The sequence below is a fragment of the Strix uralensis genome, chromosome 2, assembly GCF_047716275.1.
Source record: "Strix uralensis isolate ZFMK-TIS-50842 chromosome 2, bStrUra1, whole genome shotgun sequence".
Lineage (NCBI taxonomy): Eukaryota > Metazoa > Chordata > Aves > Strigiformes > Strigidae > Strix > Strix uralensis.
The window spans coordinates 68106173-68128544 of record NC_133973.1 but is presented as its reverse complement, the minus strand read 5'-3'; the positions used below and the strand labels follow the sequence as shown (position 1 = coordinate 68128544).

The 22372-nt window shown below is 44.5% G+C and overlaps 1 protein-coding gene across 1 annotated transcript in view; it reads left to right on the top strand.

Annotated features, from left to right (window-relative positions):
• The first annotated feature begins 5491 nt into the window (after window positions 1-5491).
• The window catches only part of FHL2 (four and a half LIM domains 2), a 64516-nt gene continuing 47635 nt past the window's right edge, over window positions 5492-22372 (top strand). Inside the window, exon 1 of the mRNA XM_074859122.1 lies at window positions 5492-5572. The gene's annotated coding sequence lies outside the window, so the exon portion shown is untranslated. The remainder of the gene's footprint in view (window positions 5573-22372) is intronic.

The following is a 22372-nucleotide window of genomic DNA, read 5'->3' as shown; positions in this document are numbered from 1 at the left end:
ATTAAGAGCTACTTAACTTGCTTTCTGCAGATGCTAGGGTATGGATATAAAGTAAGAGAAAACTCTTAATACCTGGGAATGGCTCCTAAAGCTGATGTTTACCTTTTACTTAGCTTAATTAATAGCTAATGACAGACACATGACGGTGGATAACCACTGCATGCCTTAATCAATGCCAAAGCCAGCTCCTCCTCGCTTGAAGAGGACTATCAATAGCAATTCATCACCTCTGAAGAGGGGCTGATAGGCAGCAGAGAGTGTTCTCAGAAACTCAACTCTTGGGGAGGGATGGCAAAGTTTGGCTCTACATGAGCAGCCTTGAGGTCAGCAGCAAAAGTCAGGAAGGCATTTCAGGGGCCAAAGTCCCCTTCTGTCATGCTGAAGGAGCTGCTGTAAGATACAGGGGAATAGCATGGCAGAGTCCCTCTTTAGGATGAACTTGGTGAAAAGGAACCACTTTACTCTCTTGCTCTTTCTCATGGGATTGCAGGCACTTCAGGAGGACTGTTACCATTCTGGACCTGCCTTTTATTTGTTTCATGTTTAGCAACTAGAGGTCTTGACTTCTTGACCCTTTGGATGGCTTCAAAAGACTTGACCATGAGAATAAGTAATAGCCAGCTGTTCAGAGACGATGATGGTAAACAGAAGAATAGGCTGGGCCCAAAGTGGCACACTTCCCTGGACTGAACTGGTCAGGATATGAAAAGGGATAGGGTTCCCCTGAAGCCAGAGATCCTGAATGGCAGACTCTGGCCTGAACAAAACCATTTCACAGTTTAATGGTAGCCCTCTACATTTGCTGATGTAGGAAAGCATGAGATATTGAAGGTGTAAACAAGAAGAGTTCACATTCTTTAACTGGCTAACAGAGAAAATTTTAAGCAAGGATTCATATTCATTAATAAGTCTCATAATTATTCCTCGAGCATAAAAAAAACTAACCATTTCACAAGCTTTTCCACAGTACATAAGACTATGCTGAAATAATCTATGCTAACTGGAATCCTCTTAAAAGCAATAGCCACATTTATTTTTAAACAAATATCTTTAATTACTGCAGCACTCAGGAGCTGGCCAGCTCAATGGCTCAGTTGTGCTGGGTGCTGTGCAAAAAACAAAGCAAAAAGGAGCACTCAAAATCTCACCCCACAGCTAAATGCCAGCCTGCTCCATGTTTTAAACTGGGGATAACCATCCCTCTGTAGTAATCCTGTGGTTTACATTTGTTTAAAAAAATTCTCATTATGTGCCTCCTTTAAAATTGTGAGAGAAAAACTTTAGAGGAAAAGAATCCTACATTCTCTTCCTGGGTATGTGGTTCCCTCCTTCCATATACACCTCCTGATTCTCTTCTGAAGAACAAATCAGAGCTTCATCTGAGAGCTCATCCACCGACTTATTTGTTAATCAAACAAGCACTCTCCCAGTTTGTGCTCAAAATTGTATTGCTTCCCACGCACAGATTATTCCCAATACTTTGTTTTCCTTAATCATGAGACTGAACTCTTCTTCTTACTTGAGTCTCTCAGGCAGATTGCATGCCTTCTTATCAAGAGAAGAAAGGTGAAATAAGGATCATGTTACAACCCAAATGTAGCAAGAGGCTTCTGTTGAGCTCTCCTGTTTATTTTAGTCATTTGGCCACCTTCCCACAGCAGATAATGCTGAGCTGAAGTGTAAGCTGTGGACTCTGTGCGGTGTTAGAGATACGTTAGACAAGAAACTCTTTTTGGGGAAAAGCCCACAGATACTAGTCATGCTCAAAATTCTCTGACCACCTCCCTTAAACTGCCATACAGTTTTTTCTTCTGATCTCTAGGGAGTGAATAGTTGCAAACACAGAGACTTAGCCTGAAACCTTCTGACTTTAGCAGCTTCCCAGATGCAGGCAGCTTTCTGTGATACCACGGGTTTTCTTTTTGTGGCCACGCCAGGTACAAGATCCTCTGCCAGCCTTCCCACCTTTACCAGTAGCTTCCCACTTCACTTGCACTTCTACGTTTGCTTGTGGGGAGCACATGCTGAACCAAGCAGGGGAACTGGCCAGGTTATATTATAATTTAAGAGTATTTTTAGGCATTTGAGTTCTCTCTGAACAGAGTCGGGTGGAGCTGTATCAGCCCAGCTGAGACACCTGTGCTCTGTGTTGCAGTAGCAAGAGAAAGCATTTGGGGTCTTGGGCAGGAAGAGAGATGGAGTGGGTTTTTCTGACTGTGACATGGCCATGGAGAGAGTTATCCATGGAAACATGCACCACATTGAAAAGATCAGCTAGATTTGCCACCTGCAAATGTTGCTCTGTAAAGGGAAATGAACCTGTGAGTGAGCAGAGGAATGGGTTTAGGAGACTGGAAAAAAGCAAATGAGTTACTGCAGGAAAAGCTTTCCTTTTTGGGAAGTTAAGATATACCAAATAGGGCTGTCTAGACTTGCACAAATAAGATATACAAGCCTTTGAGGTAGTGAGCCCTAGAAATATGTCTTCATGGAAGGAGAAGGTGTGATGCTTACATGAATCTGCATAACTGTACTTGCTTAATTCAGCCAGCTTCTTACACAGAGGCAGGGGAGACTGTGATGTAGAGTACAGCTTCATCTAGAGCACATCCCTGGAGAAATTAAGCATTGGCAGTCCATCTAACCTTCAGACTACCTTGTGCCTACACTGCTTATCTCCTCGTGAGACAGACTGAGCTGACAAATGCCACAATACCACCTTCATTGCAATTTTTTAATGGCAATTTAACCCAACCCTATTTCTTTATTTGATAGTCATGGAAAGTGATTGATCCCTCAGGCACATGGTCACTGGGAGTGCTCAAGGCTATGTTTCTGGATGCAGAAGGCAGGGCAACTGAGGCAGCTAGACAGTATGACAAATTACTGTAGACAGACTAGGTTACAGCTCCCTACCTTAAGAGGCAGTACCTGCTGGCCTAAAATAAGACAGATGTAGCCTGACAGGTTAGACCAGGGTCGCAGGTAGCCTCCCATGAGCTCTTTCATTTGTCTGTGAAGGTGAAGTTCCTCTATCATAAATGATAAATGTCATATGTGACCTGCTGTACATCTCAGGTCTTCTCACACTCTTGCTCCCTGTCATGTGCTTGTAGCTTTAACTTCTGTTTTAAAGTGCTGAAGAGCTCTAACAGGCATTTCTGTGACACATACATGTGTCCAAAAGCCTGGGCCCCAAAGTTGTTTATTTATAGGCTACCAGACATGCTCGGCTCCTATTTCTGAAACAGGCACTTCCCCATCACATTTGTGACCATCATGACCCATGCTCAGCTCACGCAGCTTAGGTTTTCTGCTGCCCCTTAATAGAAGACCTAAGGTGGTGGAACCAAGATGATGTTCAGCAGGGGAGAACCGTGAGCATAGGGTTAACCCTTGTACAGAAGAGAGATTTGTAAGGACAGAGACTCAACCATCAACAATAGGTGGCTGACCCTAAGGCCCTGGGAAAGGAGAGGCCTTTGCAGGTAGGAGCAGAGCTGTACAGTTCACAGCAAATAAGTAGATCAAGGAGAGGTATGTAAGGCAGACCCTGAGCGGAGGCTTTTGGATTTTTTTTGATCACTGTTTTGGACTGGTGATACAGACACCATGTCTCTGGATCAAAAGGGAATGAGAAACAGTCCAAAAGCAGCTCCAAACCTTCCTCAGGTACTCCAGTATTCTCAGTGAACTTCTGTGAAATGAAGAAAACATCAAAAATAAAATACAGACAGCTGAAACGGAGAGCCCACGTAATCCTCCAAATGCAGGCTGCCTCACAGCTGAAATTCCCCAAGCCAACCAGTGTTTCACTAGCATATGAACAAGTGGGGAACATCGGCCTTCTTGCAAGTGTGTGGGTGAAAATCCTGCTGCCTCTTCTCTCTCTGCCTAGCAGACCAGAGAGTGTGACCATCCGTGTGAACGCTGGAGTCACTTCCCCCAGACCTGGCCCCAGCCATAACGCTTGTTCCCTGCCCACACACTGCTGTGCCTTAAAGGGGTTACAGAGGAGAGGGGTGCAGGTAACTCCCTCTACAAGAGCCAGGCTTGCCACCTTGCTGTGCACTTATAAAATGGTCTCACAGCTCCAGGGAAACTAGTCATTGCAGAACTAATGGCTGGTGAAAAATGCAGACTTTCTTTCCAGAATATGAAATCTTGTACAGTATTAACTGACCGTTCAGATAACATAAAGACACATTTTAAAGTCACCTAAGCATATAGGTGGAAGTGTTTAATTTCTTTCAAAATAAAATGTACTGAAGGGTGCCAAGATTCCCCAGTAAACGGCTAAAACCCTGGCAGAAGCTTGAGGGTTGTTAAGTTACCTTTAACCACGATGCTCACCCATGGATGAGGGGGAGACATGGCAGGGCTGCTGTGACTGAGGAGGCAGGATTGCGCCCTCCCATTCTGGGCAGAAGAGCTCCTGCCGGGAGCATCAGCCCTCTGCAGAGAGCCACCTCCCTCTGCTCTGAAAGGAAAAGGGCTGTGGTCAAACGTGAACATCCCAGTGGTTGCCCCCAGTTGCATCTTTCAGAGCACCCCAAACGTCTACCCAAGAGTCCTTGTCAGGCTGAGTATCGTAACACAAGGAGAGCAAATGTCCAAGTTGTGTTGACAAGTGGCTTCCAAATTACAAAACTGATTTCTCTGGAACTGATTCCTAAACTCTGAGAACGTGCTTAAGACCTCTGGGTCAGGAAAAGATTTAGACGTGTGCAAATGTCCATCCTGTCTGAGACACACCACGAGCATGTATGGTTCTCGGAGCTGAGAGCAGGTTTAGGTCTCTTCCTGGGGCTGTGGGTCAGGGGCTTGAAAGCCGGGTTTGGGAGCTGCTCCCAGAGGGGCAGTGGCTTGGGCAAGGATCCAGGTACTAAGAATATAGTGGACCCCTTGTCCTGCAGACTGAAGACATTTCCTCCCACCTCCCTCACACCTCTGGGCTGACCCCTGGCACCTCTTGCCCACTGCGACACGGGAATGATGCAGGTTTAATCTCAGAGAGAGGGTGGAGGAGAAGACCCATGACAGCAATGGCCCCCATGGGAAAATGTCTGTCCCTGGTGTGGTCTGTCCATCTGATAGCTACTTTGCTATTTACCAAACCTCCACTGCATGTGGCTGCATAACACAAAACCCAGCTCCAGCTCAAGGGAGAGGAGCTGAAGAAGAGGACGGCACCGAGAGCAACATTACCAGGACTGCTGCAGGCAATGAACCTGATTTCCATCCAGACCTGACTTTGAGAGCTGTCCTCTCCAAAGGCAGGGCCTTCTCCTGCCCCAGAGATGGGTCTCAGCTACCCTTGCAGAAGGAGAAACTGCAGGGGAGCCACAGGGCACCTGGCTGGGGCTGGATGAGTCTTACATGGGGAAAGAGGCCACCACCGTCTGCAGGGACAGCAGTGACGTGGATGCAGGAGGATGTCCTTGTAGGGAGCTGTGCCTGCTGGCCTTGTAAGCTTGTAGCAGAGTTTTCCTGTTAAAACCTGATTAACTCAGCCTTAAAGGCTCAGCCCAGGCAAACGTGTGATATAGAAGGACTCCTCGAGGCAGCTCAGGTAAATTTTATGCTTTATAACCTCTGCTTTTAGTGTCTTGTTTTAAGAGTCTGTTAACTTAGCATATAAATCACATCTTTTACTACAGAAAAGTGAGATAGGTTTGAATTACAAAATGCCTGGAAATTCAGGGTTTGATTACTATTCTTCTGTACTTCAAATTAAGAGTGGGCTATTAATAGCAACACGGAAATTCCTGAGTAATGCAGTTTAAGCCGGATGCTTTAAACCATTTAAACATAAAGGACCAGATTCTCCTTTATACAAAAACCCTAAAGTGATAGAAAATAATATTTAAATCCTCTTTCAGACCTAAACATTTTCATTAAGAGTAATTTTCATAGTATGTATCTAATCCAATCTAATCTTGCAAAAGATGGTTTAGTTCATTCAGCACAAAGTATTTACATGATAACAGATAAAGTGAATACATCATTTTGTCAGCTATTAAAAATACTTAATAATTCCAGTTGGAGAACTCAGCTGTAAGAGCTGCTTTCCATTTCAGTGAACTTTCTGCTACGGAGAGGAAAGAAATGATTCCTCCACATGGCTGAGCATCAGGTTTCTTTGAGCATGAAAGCAGGCTTGTAAAGGGTCGGTGTTTATGGTTGCTTGTCTCCAGCAGGAGTGTTTTCTGACATGCAAATAACCTGCCATCTGCTAGCAGGCTTTAAGCAGCTCCACTTTAAAACCTTCTTCTGCAAGCCTGTGTCAGCCCAGCCAAGCCCAGCGTGTGCACGGATTAGCTTCATTTTAGGAGGCAGTGTTGTTGTGTCTTTGGTACTGTGCTGCTACAGCTGTGTGAAAAGCACGGAGTGGCAAAAGGGAAAAATTGAAAAAGTTATCTGTGGATCACAGGCAGGCTGTCCTGCCCTTCTTCCTCTCTGAATTCCACTCTGAAGACAATCTCTGCTAACTCAGAAGAACACCAGGGATTGATTTCCATCTGAAGGTTGACTTGGAGCAACTCTTTCTGAACTAGTCTTTACAGCTAATAACTGTTCTTGTTCTGCTTTAGCAGTACTTACTGGTTGAACAAATGAGGATGTTTAAACAAGTGAAGATGTCCTTATAGTTTTGGGTAAGCTGAATGGTGCTCTGGGCTCCTCAGGCTGCACATGGTGCCTGAGGTGACTCACTCAGATGTAAATATTTAAGCTCGAGCACATATGTGTCCTCAGCTGGTACCCTCCCTTCTATGTATATGTACATCTGACTTTATATCCCAGGAAATAAAATGACTGTACTGCACAACTAAACTTACACCATGAAAAATCCATGTAGGTGTCTGGCAGCTCAGCAATAACCTCAGGCTGAAGCCAGGGACTCTGTATTTGAAATACCTTGGGACAACACTACTTTTACTGCTTTCTCAGCACAGAGGGGTGGGCAAAGGGATTCCCTCAGCCTGTCATGTTGCTGACCATGGCAATGCTTTCCACAGGTGGCAGTCCTCCTGCAGGACCCAGTTTATAAAGTCACCCTCTATTGCTGTTCCCACAGCTCTGCTCCTGCTGTCATGCCAGATCTAGCAACCAATTTGGATTAAAACAAACAAAAAACAGACAAAATTTTTTAAAAAGACACATTATTTCAGCCTAGCAGGGAAGGTAGTTTGTGTGTAAGAATTACCAGCCAAGACCAGGGCAAGGCAATAGTTGTCTAAGCCATCTGATAATAGTAAACTAAAAGGTGCCTGGCAGATGACACATTAAAACTGGCCAGACTGTAATCTGGAGTGAAGGGAGAGGGAGGAGAGAAAGGCCAAAAGAAAGGGCAGGAAGGAGAAGACTTGTACCCATCTGGAGTTTCACCCTGGGTGTAGCACAATGACTGAGACCCTCTTTCTTGGGCAACCGCATGTGTCCCTGCTCTGTGGAGGCTCTGTGGTAAAACATGACTTACCTGGGGAGCACAGAGAACAACCCCCAAGTGCCCTGCACTCCAGTCACACCTGCATGACAAGTAGTACTTCTGTCATGTCACTATTCATCCATGCAAAAATAACTGAGTGGATGTTTTGGGGGGACAGCTAGTGTTTACAGTACTTTTCTGAAACTCAATCTACCCATGGCAGCATTGCATAGTTGAACACCAGGCTCCCATAAATAATTAGTAACGCAAATCTTTGCCTTGCCTTTTATCTTTGTCACAGTGACTGGAATGCACCCCACTACCATCCGTGATTATAATTCATGCGTCACTAAAACCACAAGGTATGCTTTTTACAGGCCTGATGTCTACCCCTCCACCCACCAACACTGCCCATAAATCTCCTTTTTTAGCCAAAGATGCTAGGACCCACTGGCAAAATCTGAAGACTTGCCAAGTCTTGAAATATTAATGTATTGTTAAAAACAGGAGCTCTTCACAAAAGACGTATCTGACATTTCCAAGGAGTGTCTGGTGAGGTAGAGTTTCTGGAAATTGTCTGTTGTGAGCATGATGGAAGAAGTGGTTCTGAATAATCTTTTGCAGCAGGAAGCAGTTTCAGCAAAGACCATGCTTCACTAAAAAGGGAGATGCTGATAGAAGCTAACCTAAAACGCCTGATATATTTATTACCATTGTTAGCAGTTTTGATAATAATAACAATAACAACAACAACAATAATAATAATTATTCAATGCAGGATGGGCTGCCTGCAGCAGGCTCACTGCCCCGTAGCCTTACCTGCTTGTTTACTGTGCTGTGCAGTGCAGGATCCCTAAAACTGACTGCATATTAAAGAAAAAAAAAAAACAACAAACATCTCTGCATATTTTTAAGATCCTCTGCAATGTCTGTGTAGGCTATGAAAACATGTACAGTCTAAGTAGGGAAATAATAGCTGAAAAAATAAACCCCCTCAGACAATCTAAACCAAGAGCCGTTCCTTGAGCACACAGCAGTGATCCTAAACAAAGCCAGAGACACTGCTTAGAGCAGAGACTTGTGCCATGGCACTGTGGAGAAACAGACCATTCCCCAAGGGATCGGTATTGTTTTCACAGGTATCTCACTTGTCTGCATAAACCTACAGGCTGACAAAATGTTTTTATTCTGAAGATTGTTTAGGCACCCAAAATTATTTGACATTATGAAATATTTATCTCAGTGTGGTTCTGTATGATGCTGCCAGCTTGTTAGGAAACCATAGTACCCCAGCAAGTAGGTTGAAAAATCTTTGCTTAGGAAATTATTTTTTTTTCACCTCTGCCACAATGATGTAGGTGTAGTTAACCCATCCACGAAGAAATCACAATTACAATGATGTGGCAAGTAAAGCACTATGATTCTTCTGCCATATGATGCAGAGGTCACAACAGCCCAGACTGATAGCAGGGGAGGGAAGATGTAAGGTGACTGCAGACTAGCCCTAGATCAGACTCCCATTTTCTTGTGTGCTGTGGTGTGCGTGTATGGGCAGCTTTCATAATAACTGGTACCAAGAAAAGGAATTTTGACAAACAGTTGTCATGAAGAAAAATAAAATCTCTTCTTGCTTGTCTTTGTACGTGTCCACCTGTGGTGACACTACTGGTCACCCTCTCTGAGCACTTGCGGCACAGCTGGCCAGATGTGATTCACCCCTTTGGCCTTTACCACGCCATGGTGACTGGGAGAAGATTCTTAGAAGAGTTTTATTCCAAATCAGTCTGGTAGACTACAGAGATGCACATACCAGGGTGTTCACATTGCCTAACCTAACCAACCCAGGACACGTGTGCCCCTCCCTGAGCCACCTCTCACCAGCACCCTCCAGGACCTCCACTGACCACAGCAGGACTCATGAGTTTTTACTGATGCATTGAGCTAAAGACTTGAGTCAGGCATGAGTAAAAAAAGGCTGAAACCTTTCAGGAAAGCTGCTGAATATCACACAGGTGCTATGGCTGTTTAAGAACAACCTAACATTTTGTCAGGGCATGTGTCAGAAATGGTATGTCTGCAGTTGATCTGGTCCAGGAGCAGAAGATTCAGCCCTGCTTTTCTGTGGCTCTGTGGTATTCAGTGAGTCCCATTGTCAGGAGGAGGAAAGCTGGAGGAAGCCACGGAGACCCCAAATTTCTCAGGAAGCTATAACATCTTAGAAAAAAAAAGTTAATGAAAAAACAGCTTTGAAGAAATGTGAAGGGTATCAGAAATTTAAAATTTGAAACTTGCCTGAGGCATCACTTCTGGAAAAAATCAAGCTACTATAACAAGTAGTGGCTTAATGTGGGGTTATCCTTACAGCTATGTGATGTTCATTTTCACTAGAAAACAGTGTTAAGTGAGGAGTGGAGTATGTGGTTTTTGCTACAAAATTCAGTGCCTTTGTGAAAGAGCCTGGTGAGAGGCTTTAGCAACCTTGTCCTGAGCTGTGCCTGGCACAAGCTACCAAAAAGAACTTATGTAGCCACTGGTAAGTCTTTAGCTTTCATCTCAGCCATTTGCAAAGTAAGGTCTGGGAAGCAGAGCTGGTCTAACTCATAGTATTTTGAATGAATCTGAGGGTTTAAAACAGTTCTTGTCACCTGAACCTCCACAGCTCTGTCTGTTTGCATGTGGGACTATCTTTATGGTCAAATCCTCATCTGGCCTCTTTAATAGCCTTGGTGCAAGGGCCCACATCAGTAGTCACTCAAGTCTGTAGAAGTTTATCCACCTGTGACATCAGCCAGTGTCTCATCTATTAGGCTACCAATAAAAAATTTGCTAACTAAATTTGTTTTCATATCAGAGAATAAAATTTAAAGGCTGACAGTTTAAAACACAGATGGCCTGGGCCAAATGGATGGTTTGGTGACTAATCACAGAAATCAGTTAGAGTTCTTCAGCCTGACACAAAGCAGACAGTGTTATCCAGAGACCTACCATGTTACTAGGTAAAGTGTCCTACGGTTACAGAGTCACTACCACAGGACTCCGTGTGAAATTATGCAGTCAACAACCAGGAGAAGAGCCACTCCTGTTACGTACAACTCCATTGCTAATAGCAACTTCATGGTTTGAAGAGAGCCAGGCCCATCCTCTCTTCTGAGAAGGGGTTCAACTACCTTATCACCAGAGAGACCTGTTCGTGTGCTGGAGGAAGAGGGGAAGGGAGAGGACTACTTACAGAGCATTAACCCACAACACTTGTAGGACATGTGTGTTTTCACCCTGAGTGTAAGGCAGGATACACACTTTTTACCATTCTGCATTCAGGGATTGATTCAGAGACCTTGAAAACTTTCCGTTGACTTCAGTGGAGTTTGGATCATGCCTGAAAGCTACCCAACAGCCTGGAAGGGGGAAAAGATAAACTGACTTTTTCCCCTGGAAAGATCCAGGAAAATAGTTCAGGCAGAGAGAAGTATGTTATTGTGGCATTTGGGGATTTTTTTGGGTTGTTTTTTTTGGTTTTGTTTGTTTGGGTTTTTCTTCCCCACAGCAGCTCATAATCTAATACCTGGATTATTTTTAATGTTATATTCTTCTTCTTGTGATTTCTAAGGAGAACAGTCTGCAGGGCCTGGCAGGCAGCTGAAATGGAGCAGTAGGAACTCCTGCAGAGAAACGAGGTCCATGACCCAGCTGGTAGCCGGGGCTCCCAAAGGGCCAGGGAAAGTGAGGGACACTGGGGCAGGATGAGGTTGAGGCAGAAGGTGATCAGCAGCCAGTGCAGCAGCACCAGATAGTGGTGTGACCCCTAAGCCCATAGATTTGACAGAAGAGTTTACAGACCCATCACAGTCCTTGTGACTATCCCAGGGTCTGGTGAGCAAGCTCTGGGAAAGATAGAGGTTTGATTTGGTCTAACGTGAGCCATGCTCTTGTTTAGTCTGGGCCTGGTCCAAAATCAGTCTTAATGTTCTGGTTTGTGTTCTGGCTGAACTAAACATTGCTTTTCCATTTTTGAGAAAGCCCAGAGAACAGGCTCCCGGTATGAAAGCCCCTATCAGCCAGGCGGTTGATGGGAAACAAAACTCTCACATTTGTTTCACTTCAAATCCTTCTGGTTTAGAAGCACATAGATACATTTAACAGGAACACACACCCTAAAAATAGCGTCTTCAGAACAGTTGGAAAACCAAGATTTTTACTTTTTAATGATTACATTAAGCAGCCCTGCTTTACAATTTGGCTTTGAAACTGACATCACAAAACTGATCAGCCTTACAAACAAAAGCAGCTTTCACACCTTGCTGCTTTTAAGATAAAATGCTTTTTAATGACGTTTCTACTAGTTATCTGCTATAACTTCCCAATCTCTTTGAAGAGGCTCTTTTTAATGTGTGTCAATAAAACTGCCAAGCATTATGGTCTTTTATTCAAAGTATGTCAATAAGGGATAAGCAAGCACAACAGCGCTGCTTTCTCCCCACTAACGGCCACCTCCAGCTGTGTCCCTCTGAACATCAAGATCTGCCCAAGCAGGAGTTGCCAGGAGGGGCTGTGGATGGGGAGATGCCTCAGTAGGGCTGAAGTGGCCAGGAGAGTGGATCTGAAGGTTATCGCTACAGCCTGTCACAGGTTTCTCTGCTGCTAAAGCAAAGAGCAAAGCCCAGAGGTGTAGCCTTCCACCTGGGATACAGGGGATTGGTAAACCCGGTGGCTGTTTCAGAGGCAGGGAGTGTTGTGCAGCTGCCATGATATTCCCTTATATCCCTCCTCTTTCTCATGGGAGAAGTCTTCAGTCTGAGCGATGTGTCAATAAACATAATGTCAGTAAAAAAAAAAGCCACTGGAGTATAAATAAAAGGGGCTAAAGTCTCCTTAGCTGTGGTCAGTCTCTAAGCATCTCCATGATCTATATGTTGCCAACGTAAGTCCAGCTCTTTCACTCTCTGTCTTGCAAATGGCTTTGCTCAAGCAGTATCAAGTGCTGGCTGGGCTAATATCAATAGTGGATATTAAGGGAATACATCATCACATTAGAGAGTAACAAATGATCTGGAACATGCCCTTGGATGCCCATTTTAAAACAAACTTTTACAGTCTCAGTTCTTCAGCAGTCCACAACAGGACCAGCCTAATGCCATAATCTCATGATTTGTCACCTTGGATTGCACTGAACATCAGCCTTTCTAGTCTTACACTGCAAGCTGTCCCATTATTCCTACCTAACACAATTACTTGTGCTCATATTTTCCAAACAGTCTCAATACAACAGTCAGACATTTCAAACAGATAGTTTAATTAAATTATGGCAACTGGGGTTATTTTGGTTCCAGGAGTATCTGAGGTAGAGATGATGAGGATAAACATGGCATTTGTGCTTTCAGGGAAGGGGATAGACTCGTTCAGTGTGAAGATGAAGCTTTCAGAGCACTGAATTTCATTAGCAACTGAATCCTCTAGAAATCATGCTCCTTTCAAGCATTTTGAGTTGGGATGCTCCAAGATGGAAGCCACCAAGATCACTTGCAGAAACTTTGTCTTACACATGCAAGGAGAGCTGGAGATCCAGCTATTTCTCTGTGCTAAAGAAGTTTTTTACGTGGTTTAGACATCCTCTGTGCAGCCAGGTGTGCCAAGACAGCATGGCTCCCTGTGGGAAGCTCTGCTTGGCCTTTACTTTTACTAGCCACCCAAATAGCAACATTAGGTTTCTGTGTGTTAAATCATGTGACTAAAGGGCAACCATAGCAAGCAGTAAGACCAGCAAGGATCAATGACATGTGGAGGCAGCCTAGTGACCTCAGCAATGAAAATAAGGCCCACTGAACCAGCAACTCCCTACAACCATCAAAGGAGAAAGATTAGACCATTACTGGTGTGAAACACCCCATGATGGGACAGCCAAATGGGTTGGACAGACACGGACAGGAAAGGGAGATAACTGCCTAACAGGATGCAAGACTTTGCATGGTATGCACAGGTAGGAGAATTTGAGGATTGTCTAAAATTTCTTACAGGAGCTTTTCAGGGGACTGTGGGAATGTGTAGGTCTCAGTAAGGGATGCTTATGGGAAGGATCAGAGGTGGAAAAATGGAGGCATTAAGATGAATTGGGGGAATAATAAACATGAGGAAAGAGAGGGGAAAAGGAGATAAAAGGGGTCAGTTGAATGTACACTTGCTTGACTGAGTCCTGTGCTTCGTCACCACCATCTATCCTGTATTCTCATTAAATCCTATTTCTAACTGGCTTCTGTGAGGGTGCACTCTCTATCCTGAGACATTTTGTGTGAGTGCTACCAAGCTTCAGACCAGACTAGTAGGATTAGAGAATACCAGCACCCAGAGGGGGACCACAAACTGCTGGGGCTCATAGGTCCAAGTGCCAGCATCTGGAGGAGACAGGGAACTAGGTGCCAACTAGACAACAGAGTGTCTATGACCGGTTCCTGAAGTGACCCATCCCAGTAGTGGACTTCAGTCCTAATCCCCCAGAGAGGGGGAACAGGATTGGGCTGTCTATGCTGTTCCTGTCTGTATGAGTGCTGGCTGTACCGATAAACTCAGTGATTCCTCTTTGTGCTGATCCATGGGACCTGTGATGTTCATAACGTGTGTGTGTGTGTGTGTGTGTGTGTTTGCCTATCAGGAGTACATTCTCAGCCTCACTGGACACATGAACATGAAGCTGCAGCAACCTCGCCTACATCCCGAAGCTCACCAGATTCAGCCACCCCTAGCACCATGAACTTGCTGAAGACTCCATGTTGAGGCACTTCCCTAGCTTTCCAGAGATAGATTCTGTCCCAAGAAGACTTCCTTTCCAAGCCTCATTATCAACTTTAAAAATGTCCCATGCAACTCAGGGAGAAACATCTGGCTACCTCTGGCTTTGTGTCTTTTCTAGGAGAACAGTCCAACACCCCCCTTTACTAAATCGTCGCTTCTTTGGGAATGGAACGACAGTGGTTTGCCGGTTATCCTTAAATCACTCCTACCACCAGACAGGCTTGAAGATAAAGTAAGGAATGAATTTATTCAGGAATCCAAAGATCAGCAGTACGATCTCCTTATTTAGAGGCAGCTGTACAGAAATAAAAGAGAACTTACAGCTGCAGACAGATTATTCTAACTCTGTTCTCTGTTTTATCCAGTTAAAATGCTCTCAGCATGCTTATACACCTTTCAGCTGGAAACTTGTCTTTAAGCAAGACCTGGACCAGAGCAAGTATTTCACTGAGGGATGTGGATTCAGGGATATGTATGCCCATGCACATCTCTTTTGTCCCCTGAGTTTTTTCAGGTACCCCTCACACCTCTCCCATTCATGCCATCACCTGACCTGAGAAGTGTTGGTGCCTGCTAGATAGGTGGGATCTTCTGCCCAGACTGGGAAAAAGTATCACCATTCTGGTGCTTATCTTAATGCATGCTGACTGGGAAGGAAAGCCTCCCCTTGAAGGCAGAGCAGGATTCAAGCCTCCTTGAATTAATTCTTTATACACTCAAAACACCAGCTCATATATATGCATAAGCTAACGATCATAGTACATATAAACATATAAACAGTGATAATGCATGTAGTTAATTAGATCTTGGCTGCATTAAGACAAGAATTAATGGTAACCAACTTATTTCAGGCTGACAATGACATGAACATGCTTGGCATGAACAATGCCCCTGCAATACCCCGTGAGGGCATTTTCTTCCTTTGAAGGTATGGATGTACTGGATGAGAGATTTTTGGAAAACATTAAAACCAAAAGTCATTTATCATACTCCATATTCTATTAACACAGTTTTATTTTCCATCTGTTCTCCCAAATCCAGGATCCATGCTAGCCAATGCTTTGCATCAAGCAGTCCCTGTGTTTAGATCTATGTGACACCAGTGCCCTTCTTCATTTGCAAAGTTTCAAAACTGGCCACTGATAGCAAAAGTTTTTACATCTTTTGTAAGGATTTCAGACATACCTGCCACTGTCACATTAACATCAGGAGGGATGATATTGTGTTGTTTGACATTAACCTGATCTCACCCCTGTGAAGAATGATTTTGACCTACAGGTTATTTTGCTTTGCACAAGGACTGCTGGCTGTTATGCAGGAGGTTTGTCCTTAATAATATTTTGGCATTCAAATCTACCCAGCTACCAAGAAAAATACTGAGCAGTTTGAGCTGCTAGTATAAAACCATGTTTGAAAAGGAGCAGAAATGCTCCGTTACTCACAGTCACATTGAGAGATTATGCAAATCATTTTCTGTCATAGCAGCAATAGGTCACACATTTGAAAGGCTTCTCCATTCAGTCCTTTAATGCAACTGTGCCAGAAAGGGGATTTTGGGAGCTCCTGGGATCCCCTGGGCCTCCCCTACCATACCCTCCTCTTCCTCCTCCTCTGAGCGACAGTGCTCTGCAGTATGTGTAATGGAGGTTGTGTAACCCACTTTTATAGACAGGGAAGTGACTTTACATCAGGTTTTGTGGCAGATGGCTATGACTGCAGAGTTGCTTCTCCTGGGCTGGCAGCCCTGGGGTGAAGCTGCAGCAGAAGTTGGGGTGTGAGGGGTTTCTCCTGCTGGGCTGGGGCAGGGAGAGGCTTAGTGGGAAAGACCCATCACAGAGTTCAGCTCTGGGTCCTTAATCATTTCAGGTCAGGCCTGGATGCCATAAACCAGGGGAATGAAAAGAGCAGCTGAGCAGGTTAAGTGCCCAGATGAGCTTCTACCAATGCCCTTCCATGACTCTGCACAAACCATCCTGGAAATGCCCTGCAGCTTTGCAGAGGAGCAGGCAACCTCTGTGCTGTTTTGGTACCCAGCTGTAGAGTAAATAGAGATTCACACCTCTTCTGCACCACTCAGATTTTTTTTTTTTTTTAAATGATATAACCTCCCCCAACCTATTAGATTCTATTAATTAAATCTATTAATTAAATTGTATTTCTATACAATTCAATATTTGTTTTTCTAAAAAATTGATCTCTAGAAGGCAAAGTTTTCTCCGGAGCCCTTCCTTTACACAGGGATAGATGAGAACCAAAGCAGGATTAGAGACAGAGAGCCCACAGGTCTGGGACCTGGTGTCATTTTAGGATTTGTTGTGATGATGCAGAGAGTTGAGTGTCCTAAAAACATTTCAGCATGCAGGGCAGAGATAACAACTTGCCTTTCTTTCTACTTGTTTATCTCCCTTTGTTCTAGACTCTTCAATGTCAGAAGGCCTTTCTTTTTATACACCTTTAGGTTTGGTAACTATTGAACCTCTTCAGGCTCAAGCTCAATTACAAACCGTGGGCAATACCTGCAGCTCATGCAGGGACTCAGAAAAATGCCTGTTTCTCAACACACTCTTGCAAAGGAGCATATTTTTCCTAAAAGATAGAAGGAAGCACTGCTGTCTGCTGAGAAGGAGCCAAGTTTAGTGCAATCACAGATCAAAGAGAGGTATGAACCTCTCATCTCCATCTTGGCAGAGTGTTCTCCAGAATATTCATGTTTGTGCCCAAAAATTAAATGGCAGATTTGTTTACAGAAGTGTGTTCCAAGAGATGCTTGGGTTACGCTCAGCAGCTGCCCTTATCACTGGTGCTGGGCATACCTTACATGTCTGGGTGATTTATCGATTTGGACTGCTTTCCACAAGAGTTCTGCTTGTGAGGCAGAGGCGTGCTCCAGCACGGCAGAGGAGCTGTAAAACAACAGCTGCAACGGGTGGCTTCAGCTCTCCTCTTAGTTTGTCGTGCCCTGCCAAAACGGTGCCAGACGCGCATGCTTGTGCGGGGCTTGATGGATGAGGAATAACGCAAGAACATTTGTCAGCTGCAAATGAAGAGGAATAATATGCCGTAGGGAGATAAAGTTAAATGGGGAGATATAGGCAATGAAGTAAAGGGGGGAAACTGCAGATGTTTTGAGGAAACATCTGTTAATCCTTGAGGGGAAAGAAGTGGTGGGAAGGATGCTAAGGAGGCAGAGATTGAGAGGATTATCTTCTGGGTTTTGTGGCTTGAGTGGAGAGGGGAGGTTGGCAGGCCACACTGCTGACAGTGCAGGTGCCCAGGGCAGAAAGAAAGCAGAGGAGAGATGTGGCATGCCAGCCGTAACAGCAGAGAGGAGAAGAGATGGTGGAACATGGAAAGAAACACAAAGAAAATTATGGTAATTCTAAGGTGGTCTAGTATTACACTGGATGATAGTTTTATGAGGCATACAGGTGATAGTTAGAAAAAGATCAGCAAGTTCGTAGTCAGAATATGTGCAAAAATGCAGAAACGCAGCAGGTTTTGCATGATAAAGCCTCTAATCTCACTATCCTTCAGTTATGTTGTATGTAAGTGTATATTTTTAAAGATGAAAGAGGCACTGTGGTTTTTTTCCCAAGAATCTGAAAATCAGAGAGCTCTTTGTGTATTTTGATCGGTGTGTAACTAACAATTTAGCTAGTCTCAGTTGATGAGGCACACATAGCAAAGTAGCAAAAACATGTCGCTTCCTTTTTCAGCATGCTTTGGTTTTTGGTTTCTACGCTCTGACAACTTAATGGCTAGACATATCTGTCAAGACTTCCAAATTAATGCATGGCCATAGAACTAATTATTTTTCTTTGAATTGTTTTTGAAAAATCTGAGCAGCTCTGATGATGATAGAAGTAGTTTTGTTGTTTAACTGAGGTACCAGAAAGAGCTGTCCTCCTGGTACATGTCATGTCCTCTGTCAAACTTTGCCATAAAATTAGGGTGCCAGTTTTAATACATGTAGTTTTTTTCAGCCACCAGAAAAATCACTGTGAGCTCTCACAAAAGGCATCCCTGAAACAGATAAAGTATTAATACAATCAGCTGAAGACTTTTTATGTTATGGAGAAAAGAGGAAAATCAGTGATTCAACGAAAAGAGAAAACAAGCATTTGAGGCTCAACACAGTCATGTACAGGATCCGGGTAAGGGGAAACATTAGGTGTCAGATTTGACATTAATTTTGGCACTTGCGTCCAGGCTAATCTAAGCTCTACAGAGAAATTTTTCTCATTGTGCTAAACAGGCTAAAAGGTACATGGTAGCCCTGGGCTGCATTTCTATCAGCGATGCAACAAACCACTAGCAAAGATTGAGTTACCAGTTATGCAGTTGATTATGTCTCCAGGGGAAGGATATACACTGTAACGCCAACTGCTGCTCTTTGTAAACATAACTTTTTAATACTGCTGAACTTGTTCAAATTGCACATGATGGCTTTCAGCAGGCTAACCTGAGCCACCAGGCTTACACCAAGGCAATGCCAAAAAGGGAGGCCACTACCCTGTTCCACAGTGTGCAGAGATGATACAACATTTTGTGCAAGTTTTCAGATTTATCACCACTGCCAGCTGCATTATCCTAGTTTCTATTTCTGCATTGTTTTGGGAAATGCCTTTGGGGGTAGTATAATGTCATACTAATTTTACAACTGAAGTCCTACTTCATATGTCCTAAGAACAGCCTATTGATTGGGATGTAGTGCATGCAGATGAGATGATTTTGGGGTGCTGGAGCATCTCTGCTTGAGACCATGTGCCCCCCACCCAGCATGAAACCTGAGGCAGAAGATGTAGGGAAAGGGCTATCACAGCCAGTCTTGGGGCTTTTTGCTGGGAAATGTGCTCCTGCCAGAAGGATCCTTCTAATGTCTGTGGAGGTCTGGGAAATTCTTAGTCTGCTAAGAGTTGGGGGTTTCTTATGATCTCGGTGTATTTTTCAGATCTTGTTCTCAGCAATGATCTCATAATTTCCCCTATAAGTGGGAAACCTGAGCCCCAGGGAGCTTAATTTGATTTGTTTAAAGTGCTTGGCACTTCCAGCTCCTCTGTCCTTCAGCGGGACTTGCATGCACTTGCCAGGTTTGATAACATGGATGTGAGTGTCATGTCCAAGGTCACACAATGAATTAATGTCAAAGCTGGGATTATTATTACTTATTATGGGCGGGCTAGCAATTACACCTACGCTTAAGGCAATCTACAGCTTCTATTACAAAAGTCTGCTTTCATCTCTTCTGCATGCCAAAATAAAACTGCTTAGGCTGAAAATCTTTATCCATACAAGCACCCTTGTACTTGGGGGCAGGCGAAGCAGACTGGGCTCTTGCTTGCTTAATGTGGCTAGTGGCAATTCCCGACTCTTGCTGCTGGGGTCACAGCACTGTACTTCTCTCAGTAACGGTTACTTCATGAGAAAATCTTCTAAAAGGCATCCTGAAAGTTCTTTTGTACGTGTACTTATACTCACTGACAGAGTTAAGTAGAGTGTGATAAGGTCATTAGTTCGAACGGGCAGGTAAGTGTTCAAATGGGGCACTGAAATTCAGCGTTACTGGAATTGCTTCTCTCATCTGCTTCGAGCTCAAGCAATCCCTTGGATCCCGTTGTCACTGCAACCCACAAATACTTATATCTCAGCTTGTTGTTAAGTGAAGCCTGCTTAGCTTTATCAGGACTTAGTTTAGTGGATTATGAGGGTAGATTTAGTTTTGGACTGAAGAAGTCTTAGCATGATCCAAAAACAGCAGCTACAGTAGAATGAAAGAGTTTTTCAGCCAAAATGGGAAGGGGCAGATGTGGGCCACGAAACAGCTGCTAAGAGCAGTGGCCTTTTGTGAGCTGTAACATTTGCTGGGCAGACAAATTGAGGAATGAAGAAATTATTCCTGCTTTTCTAACCCTGTTTGCACTCTGAAAATATACTCAGAGCTTCCTCTGGCTAAAGAGGTATCATCCACTCTTCTCATTACTCAGGGCATTTGTCAGTGGTGTGTCATTAGATCTGCAAAGTAAACCCTCAGATATAGGGCCATTAAGTAGGGACAGGGAGGCAACAGTGCAGACTGGGGACTGGATTCATCTCCCACAGTGTGAGTGGGACAGGGGTTAGAAAGGGGGAAGTTCCCTAGGTTTTCCATGCAAAGCTTGGGTTTAGAGGTTTCGGACAGTTGGATGAATTTTCAGACTAAGGATCATCTGCAGTATTTTCTGTGCTGGAGGAAGAGCTCTTGTCTGTGCTCTGAGCCTCTGCCAGTCTCCAGGCCTGGGGGGTGCAAGCTGCAGAGACTGGCCATGAGGGGGACCAAATGCTCTGAGTGCTTGGGTTCAGAAAAAACTGGAGAAATTCACAGAGAGAAAAGGAAAAAAAATCCATCAAGGTCAGTAAATATAGTTTGCTTCTCTCTCAGAGAGTCCCCAAACCAAAACCTGTGGGAATTCAGGAAATTGTTCTAGGGAATATATATTCCCAAGCATGAACTACTGACCATCACTGGAGGCAAGAAAATGGGCTAAGCTAACCTACATCTGGCCCAACACAGGCATTTTTGTGGCACAGTACACATGGCAAAGTCATCTCACACTGAGTGAAGCGCATTTCACATCACTTCAGTCAGTAGAAGTTAGCTGTCTGGTGTGAGTCATATCCTCTCCCCCTGTAGTCAGCAGTGGGAAATAGGCACCTCCACCCACCAAAGAAAGCACACAGATAACCAGTTTACACTAGATGCCAGCTTTTGATGGCAAAAAGTAGGTGAGGTGAACAGCTGATGACAGCACCCATGGAAAACACAGAGGTCACAGGGCTCTGAGTGTTTCAGACGGCTCTCAAGCCTGCGCGTATCTTTCCTTGTAGCGATGACATCTTCTTGGAGCCTTGGCTCAAAACACAGGGCAGGAGGGGAAGCTGAGCAGAGATGAGGCCATTGGAAATCACACACATTTTGCTGCTTCATATGAAGGCATCTCCACCTTGCCTGTGCTCCAGAGCCTGGGCACAGTGGTGGCAGTGAGGACAGCCAACCACCAGGAGGGAGCTGGGGTTGGGATCATCCAGGTGATTCTCCATCCCCAGGGGCCTGGAGGTCACTGACATCCCTGAGACTGTTGCTGCCAGAGCCCAAATGCTGCTTGCTGCAAGCATTCACACAGGCGTGGGAAGGCCTGAAGACGTGTAATGCTACTGACACCCCGTGTGCCTCCTGGCAGAAGGCTGTGTGCCTGCAGGTCTGCATGGGGGTCAGCAGTTGTGCTCACACTTCCTCCAGGTGCGGGGCAAATAGTTTTAGGATTTTATGTGCAAAAGTTTTATCTGGAAGGTACTGGTGCGAACTGTGGCTGGGAAGAGCTAGAAGAAGCAGGCAGGCTGATGGCTTGCTAGCACAACCAAATCCTCAATTCATGACAGCAAATGATAATCCCATCTTCCTCACTGCGAGGGTCTGAGTGTAAGGTGTTTGCAAAATATTGACTACCAGCAAAATCTCCACAGGCTCCCTCTTCCCCTCTGGCTCTGCTGCTAAGTCTCTGGCAGTCAATATCATATGTACAGAACCTACCTCTAAATCCCTCAAATTAGATTAAAGCTCAACAACATCATAATGCGGTTTTAATCCCTGTGCTACCTACCATGAACACAAATGTCAGGACATCAAGGTCGGATTCCCATGAATATCTGTCAGTAGAGGTCTTCCTTTAGAAAAGGCAGTACTGGTGCAAGCTGGTGAGATTTTGTTTGTTAAAGCTATCCTGAAAATTTACATCTTTCTTGGGTGCCCACACTCTGGCATCTTCTGTGACTTGCAGAGAATGGCAGGGTGAATCCTGATTGGGGGGGACCAGTGGTAAAACTTCTAACTTCAGCGTAATGAATGGATAACAGGACCTTGGTATGGTTTCCACAGAGGGCTGTGCTTTAAAGCTTGCAGCATTTCCTTTGCATTTCAAAAGCACAGCTGGACTCGAAGATCTTAAGGGTCTTTTCCAACCTAAAAGATTCTATGACGCTCTTCTAGCACACACACCTCCCATTGACTTGGAGTAGAGAATTGGCTGAAATTCTTGCTTTGCTTTCTGCCCGTGCCTTAGTCGTGGGAGCAGCAGGGCTGGCTCCGGTCCTGCAGACCCATGGAGATGGCAAAGGGGCCTGCCG